The sequence below is a fragment of the Petaurus breviceps genome, unplaced genomic scaffold, assembly GCF_028583685.1.
Source record: "Petaurus breviceps papuanus isolate PSGF00001 unplaced genomic scaffold, PetGlider_PUasm1.0 38, whole genome shotgun sequence".
NCBI classification, from domain to species: Eukaryota; Metazoa; Chordata; class Mammalia; order Diprotodontia; family Petauridae; genus Petaurus; species Petaurus breviceps.
In genome coordinates this window covers 66,196,189-66,203,571 of record NW_027186304.1, presented here as the reverse complement: position 1 = coordinate 66,203,571, position 7,383 = coordinate 66,196,189, and the positions used below count along the sequence as shown (strand labels likewise).

The following is a 7,383-nucleotide window of genomic DNA, read 5'->3' as shown; positions in this document are numbered from 1 at the left end:
GATGCAGGAGTTTTGACTTTGTCGTCTTCTTCTGGTTCTATGTTTTGATCCTCTTTATCTCCAAAGAAGGATTCTACGGTCTGATTGCATTTCCTCTCTTTGCTCATCTTGCCAGCCAATTATTTGACTTTTGAGCTCTTTGCCATGGTAGAACTCTGGTTCCAGAGTGGAGAGCTTTGTCCTAAGTTGCTGGGGTTTTCGAAAATGTTGTCAGACTTATGAGGAGGGTGCCCTCTCTACAGCCACAAGTTCTGGCACACTCATGTTTCTCACCCCAGGACCATCACCAAAGACCATGGCAGGAGCTGCAGCCACCACACTGCCACCACCTCTCACTCCAGGGGGAGGGGCCAGACCATGCTCTTTTGTCATTCAGTTCCAACAGAGTTCCCTACTGACCTTTTACTTTCTCTTTGGCGGTTATGAGTTGAGAAGTCTGGAAATGGTCACTGCAGCTGGTGATTCACTGTCCTGAAGTCTGCTCCAGCTAGTCTGTCCCGCTGGTCGGGCCACCCTGGGTCTGGGCCCACAAGGCTCCTGTGGAACTGTGCTGGGTTCCCAGCTTGGTGTGATAGACCCTTCCTATTGGGCTGCCAGGCTGCCTTCAGCAGATTTATTTCTCTCTGTCATATTGTAGGTTATGTAGCTCTAAATTTTTTTTACTCATTTTTCACAGGTATTAGAGGTGGTTAGAGTGGGAGATCAAGCAAATTCCTGCTTTTACTCTGCCATCTTGACTCCACCCCCATCCCCCTTGTTGCTATTCTTATCCCCATTTTAGAGTTGATTAAGGTAACACAGCTAGTAATTTCCTGAGGTCGAATTTGAACTCAGGTCTTCTTGACTCTAGGCCCAGCATACTCTCCACTGTACCACCTAGGTACTTCTCAAGCATTTATTAAGCAACTACTGTTCCAGACACTACTCTAAACTTTTTACAAATATCATCTCATGTGATCCTTCTTTTTCTTTCTGTCTACCTGAAATGTTTTGAGTTGCACAGAGCAAAGTTGCAATTAAATCACTGAAGGTATTATTCTAATACCCCATGGGGTTATTGTTGCCAAAGCTATTTTACTGTTTCTATCAAAAAGTCTTGGTTAGTCTGGAGGAGCCTGGGCGGTTCTGGGTGCTCGAAGCCCAGGGAGCAGGAGCTTCCCGTTTCCCACCGCTGGCCGGCCCGCCCGCCCTCTCTCCCTCCCTCCCTCCCTCCCTTCCTTCCCCCGCCGCCTTCGGAGCTCCTGGAGCCGAGGTCACAGCTCCCGGGGCTCGCCTCCCCTTCCCTCCCTCCCTGCCCATCCCTGGCCTGGGCGGCGGTGGCAGCAGGGGCGGCAGAGACCTTCTCGGGAAGTGGCGGCGTCGGCGGGGTCCGGCCGAATCCTCATGAGCCCGTCTAGCTGGTGGTGAATGGGAGCTTTAGGGCCTTTATAGTGGACTCCCCAAGGAAGTCCCTTCAAGACCAATGGATGCATTCACGAGCGCGAGTCTCAAGAGGAAGTTCGAAGATGTGGATGTCGGCTCTTCCATTTCTGACTCAGATGATGAGATCTCTAACAGTGACAGTGCCGACAGCTGTGACAGCCTTAACCCTCCTAGCACTGCCAGCTTCACACCCACATCTATCCAGAAGCGGCAGAAACAGCTCGGGAGGAAGAGTGTGTGCTTTGATCAGGTGACCGTGTACTACTTTGCCAGGCGCCAGGGCTTTACCAGTGTGCCCAGTCAAGGTAGGAGTTCTCTGGGCATGGCCCAGCGCCACAATTCTGTGAGAAGCTACAATGCTCTGTGAGTTTGCTCAGGAGCAGGAGGTCAACCGCCGGGAGATCCTCCATGAGCACCTGAAAGAGGAGAAGCTTCATGCCAAGAAAATGAAGCTGACCAAGAATGGCGCCGTGGAGTAGGTAGAGGCTGAGGGCCTGACGCTAGATGACGTGTCAGATGAGGACTTTGACGTGGAGAATGTGGAGGTGGACGAGTACTTCTTCCTGCAGCCTCTGCCCACCAAGAGGCGCCGGGCCCTGCTCCCGGCCTCTGGCGTTCACGGCATCCATGCCGAAGAGAAGCAGGAGCTGCGGGCCATCTGCCTTTCACCGGAGGAGTGTGGCTGTGACTGCCGGCTCTACTGTGACCCAGCGGCGTGTGCCTGTAGCCAAGTTGGGATCAAGTGCCAGGTGGATCGCATGTCCTTTCCGTGTGGCTGTTCCCGGGATGGTTGTGGAAACATGGTGGGGCGTATTGAATTTAATCCAATCAGGGTCCGGACTCATTATCTCCACACCATCATGAAATTGGAGCTGGAGAACAAACGACAGGTGAGCCGTCCAGCAGCCCCAGAAGAGGAGCTCCCCCCAGCATCTGGCGGCGACCCGCCAGGCACCCAAGACTCAGAGACGCAAGACTTCCAGGAGTTCATTGCTGAGAACGAGACGGCCGTGATGCACCTGCAGAGTGCTGAGGAGCTGGAGAGGCTGAAAGAGGAAGACTCCAGTGGCTCCAGTGCCAGCCTGGACTCCAGCATCGAGAGCCTCGGGGTGTGCATCTTGGAGGAGCCCCTCTCAATTCCTGAAGAGCTGTGCCCAGGCCTTACTGCCCCCATCCTCATCCAGGCTCAGCTCCCTTCAGGCTCCTCTGTCTTATGCTTCCCTGAGAACTCTGAGCACCGAGCTGCCCCAGCGGTGAATGAACCCTCTTACTTGAACAATGGCCCTGTGGTCTATTACCAGGTGGAGCAAAGGTCAGTCTTGGCAGTGAAGGAGGAACCTAATTCAGAAGCATCTGAAATTCCCCCTTCGTTTCCCATAGAAAAGGATTTGAGTGTCTTTTCTCTCCCTGCTACCTCATTGGTGGCCTGTAGCCCCACAGACCCAGCTGCCCTCTGTAAACCAGAGGTGGGGAAAACACCCACTTCAGAATCCTTACTGCCAGAAAACTCTAACCCTGCAGGGCCTGACCTGGGCCCCACCAAACCTTCCCTTGCGCACTGACAGTGAGGAAGGCTGTGGGGCAGCGCAGGCCTCAGGTGGGGCCTGTGATCCTGATCAGCCTCCTAAAGACTCCTCTCTGGTGCTCCCTCTGCCAGTGTGACTGAGGGACACTGTCCTCCTCCCCGTCTCTATTCACCTATTTTATCTAATACTACTTTAAAACGAAACTGAAAGAAAAAAAAAATCTTGTAAAATGGCATTCTCTCCATTAATTTAGAAGACAATTGATTTAAGTCACTTCTGCCTCAGAGAAGGTGGTCTTATGTGAGAGCCCTAAAATGGAAACACCTACTCATTGAGTAAATAAAGGAATCCAGTGACACTATGTGTATGGATCTGGGCTAATCAGTGTAGATAAATATGAGGTATTGGAAGCCTAGTCAGTTTGATTCAATGAACATTTTAAAGCAACTACTTACTATGATGAAGGTGAGAGGCAGGATGGCCTAGTTGAGAAAGGGCTGGCCCAGATTTTGAAGACTGCATTCACATATTTGCTTTATGGAGGAAGGGGGCCTTCCTTATCATCCTCACTGCTAGGCCTCTTCCTTAGGAGACTAACTTCCATCTCCTCTCTATCAATCTTATATATACACAGTTGTTTGCATGTTGTCTCCCCCAATTAAATGAGATCACCTAAAGGTCCTGGACCTTGTAGTTACATTTCTTAGCAAAATTCCTGGTGTATAGTGAGAGCATAAAATAAAAACTTGTTAAGTGACTAAATCACCTAATCTCTCAGTGCCACTATAATTTCTCCTGGAAAAATTATAAATTAATGGCCTATATTGGTAGAGGGAGTTTCACCAAAAGGAGTTCCCAACATGAACCAAAAGGAGAAAGAAATTGTGCAAGACACAATGCAAAATGCTAGGGATACAGAAATAATAACTGACATTTAAGTGTTTTTGTATAGTTATCTCATTTAATTTGATTTTCACAATAATCCTCTATGTAGGTACTATTTTTCTTTTTGCTTTTTTTGGTGGGGGGAAGGCAAGGCAATTGGGGTTAGGTGACTTGCCCAAGGTCACATGGCTAGTAAGTATTAAGTGTCTGAGGCTGGATTTAAACTCAGGTCCTCCTGACTCCAGGGCTGGTGCTCTCTTCACTGTGCCACCTAGACACCCTGGTGCTATTTTTCTAATTTTACAGATGAGGAAACTGAGGCCAGTGAGGTAGGATTTGAACTCAGTTCTTTCAGATTTCTGCTCTTTACTGCTGTTGTTGTTGTTTGTCCTTTGTTCTCAAAGACGACCCTGACATCAGGAAAGTGATGCCATGATTTGCCATTGGATTTAAGTGAGGGAGGGCTGTAGAGTCACCAACCTCACTTTCTCCTTCAGAGCCATCTGTGTCCAATGACAAGATATAGATCAGAATAAAAATGAGTCCCCCCTGCCCTGTTCTTAACTGCATAGTTAACCAAGCCACCCCAAGACTAAGTATTTTAAAAAGAAAAATACAATGCGTCTCAAAGGTCTTTGTGCACTTATAACTTAAACTGCACAAAGACCTTTGGGACATTGTGCATACAAATGCAAATTAATACAGTGCAAACTATATATGTAAGTGCTCAGGGACAGATGCTAAATCAAGTTATCAGGGAAAGTTTCTGGAGAAAGTGAGCCTTTTCTTGAGGGTTGGGTGGGTGGAAGGAATTGGAAACACTTGGATTGGAACAAGGAACAGAGAGGGTATTCCAATTAAGAGGACTCACAAGAGAAGAGTGCCACAGGGTTGAAATTAAATTTTAAAAATGAAAATATAAAAATCTGATTAAAAGTCAAGAAATAAAAAAATATATTATATGTGGGAAGTTATTGAACAGTAGGACAAAATGAAAAATTCAGCACATATATTTTCTGTTTCTATCTTCCCAAAACAACACTAACCCAAGGACATTATTGCTTAAGGGAGGCAACATGAAAAATGACTCTAAAGTTAAAGAGTTGGGGTTTAAATCCCTCCCCCCCACATGTTCACACTCCTTGTGTAAATCATTTAATTTACCTGAGCCTGTTTCCTCATCTTTAAAATGAGGGAGTTGGATCAGATGGGTCTAAGGTCCCTTCCAGGTTAAATCTGTGGCTTTACTTGGAAACTTCAGGAAACAGTCCTAATAAAATACCATCATTGTCTGACTGAAAATACTGAACAATAAGTATGATGATAACAAAAGAAGAGTTTACAGGTTCTTATTGCTTTGGGGGGAGAGTGAAGAAGTTCTTCAATCAGAATTGATTGGGTAGTTAGCTTATGACTGTTGGAGGGACTCAGTCATGCCCCAGAGGCCTTTCGAAAGTAAGCTAGCAGACCTTATCAGCCAAGGAATCATCTCTGACACACAAGAGGATCATAGCATCATAAATGAAGAACAGGAAGGGCCCTTACAGATCATTTAGTTCACACTTCATTTTGTAAAAGAGGAACTTGTGGTATAGAGAATGTAAGTGATTTGCCAGTGGTTATATTGGAAGCAAATGGCCAAGCTGGGATGTGAATAGAGGTCCTCTGACTATGTGCGGGTAGATAGCGCCATATTGCATGGTGCTGGGCCTTGAGTCAGGAAGACTCAAATCTGGCCTTAGACACTTAGCTGTCTGACCCCCCTGGAAAGTCACTTAATCCTGTCTGCCTCTCTTCTTCATTTGTAAGATGAGTTAGAGAAGGAAATGGCAAACCACTCCAGCATCTACCAAGAAAATCTCAAATGGAGTGTAGCAGCAAGCACTCTAGCATACCCAGGATGGCTGCTAGCACAGGTTCTTTGATCTGCTTTTCTAAAGGAAAACAACTCAAAATGGCCTGGAACCTCCCTCCTTAGGTCCTTAGCTTGGGAGTTATTTCTCCCCCTCACCAAATTTACCTTCCATCCATCTCATTCCCTCCTAGTTACTGTCTACAGGACAAATTGAGGGAGTTAATGCATAGATGCAGTGTTAGAATTTGCAGGAAACTTAGTAGCATCTAGCCCTATCCCCTTTAGTTTACAGATGAGGAAGTTGAGATTCAGAGAGAAACAGCAACTTGTCCAACATCACACAGTTGATTAACAGCAGAGCCAGCACTAGGGCCCAGGTCTCCTAACTCCCCTACCAAGGATCCTTGTACTATATCAATTTCTGCTAAGTTTTTTTTTTAAATAACTAATGAAACTTTGTTGTGTTTTTTTAAACGTTTAACAAGGAACTCAAGGAGGACCCCAGCTCTTCCTGCTGAGCTGCTAGACTGGGGTTAATCAGTGTCACAGTCTGGTCCAGAGCTAAGAAAATTAAACAAACTTATTAAACAAAATGATTAGGAGTTAGGCTAGGGGTAACAAGCAAGGGTCAGATATATGGAGACAAGAATTTGGAAGTGAAACAGATGTAAATAGAATCTAAGTGAGATCAGAAACACATTCAAATCAGGTTGCTAAGCCAAGGTCAGGACACAGGAGGGAGGAGTCAGTTTTGTTAAGGAGAGGTCAGTCAAAAAAGAACATGAGAAATAGCTTAGAAACACTAATAAGCTAGAAAGGATAAAAGGCAGTTCCCCAGAAGATAATGTAGGATGAGCTTCTATTTTTCCCCCTTTTCTACCAATCCTGATTTATAGACCAAATCTTATCACCTCGTTCTCAACTGCCCTTCAGAATCTTGAAACTAACGGTTCCCGGAGGACTAAATCTTTAGTAGTAGAACCTCAGACTTGCAGGGAAATGGGTTTGGTTTTTAGGGCCATCTCAAATCACAACATGAAGGCAATTTATTTCACCCATGTCCAGTATAGGTTGTGAATGCCACTGCCACATAAAGAGTGTAGATAATATCCTGGCAGTTAGGTGATGCTGATTAGAGTTGGACCTGGAGAAAGACCTGTGTTCATATTCAGCCTTGGACATTTACTGTGTGACCCTAAGCAAATCACTTAACCCTGATAGCCTCAGTTTCCTCATCTACAAAATGAGATGGAGGAGGAAATGGTAACCCACTCCAGTATCTTTTCCAAGAAAATGTCAAATAGGGTCACGAAGAGTTGGACGTGACTGAAACAACTGGATAAGAACAACAAAGATGACATACAGGCCTTCATCACTCTGATAATTTAAGTGAAGTCCTATTGATAATGAAAGGTATAACTCAGAAAATCTCCATGAGTGCTTCTCATTCAACAGTAGCATTCTTTTTTTATTATTTTTTTAATTTTATGTTTATTTTTACTTTACATCATTCATTTCCACAAGATTTTGAATATCCCCTCCCTCAATCTGCTCTCTCCTATATCTTCCCCCATACCCCCTCCGACTTTCTAGTAGGGCATGCTGGAGCTCTATGCCCCAGTACCTGTATATCTTATTTCCCAGTTGCATATAAAATAAAAATAATTATATGTATATATATATATATATATATAT

The 7,383-nt window shown here is 45.5% G+C and overlaps 1 pseudogene; it reads left to right on the top strand.

The window, feature by feature from the left end:
• Positions 1 to 1,428: 1,428 nt before the first annotated feature.
• On the top strand, positions 1,429 to 3,084 carry LOC138170123 (cysteine/serine-rich nuclear protein 2 pseudogene; annotated as a pseudogene).
• The last annotated feature ends 4,299 nt before the right edge of the window (positions 3,085 to 7,383 follow it).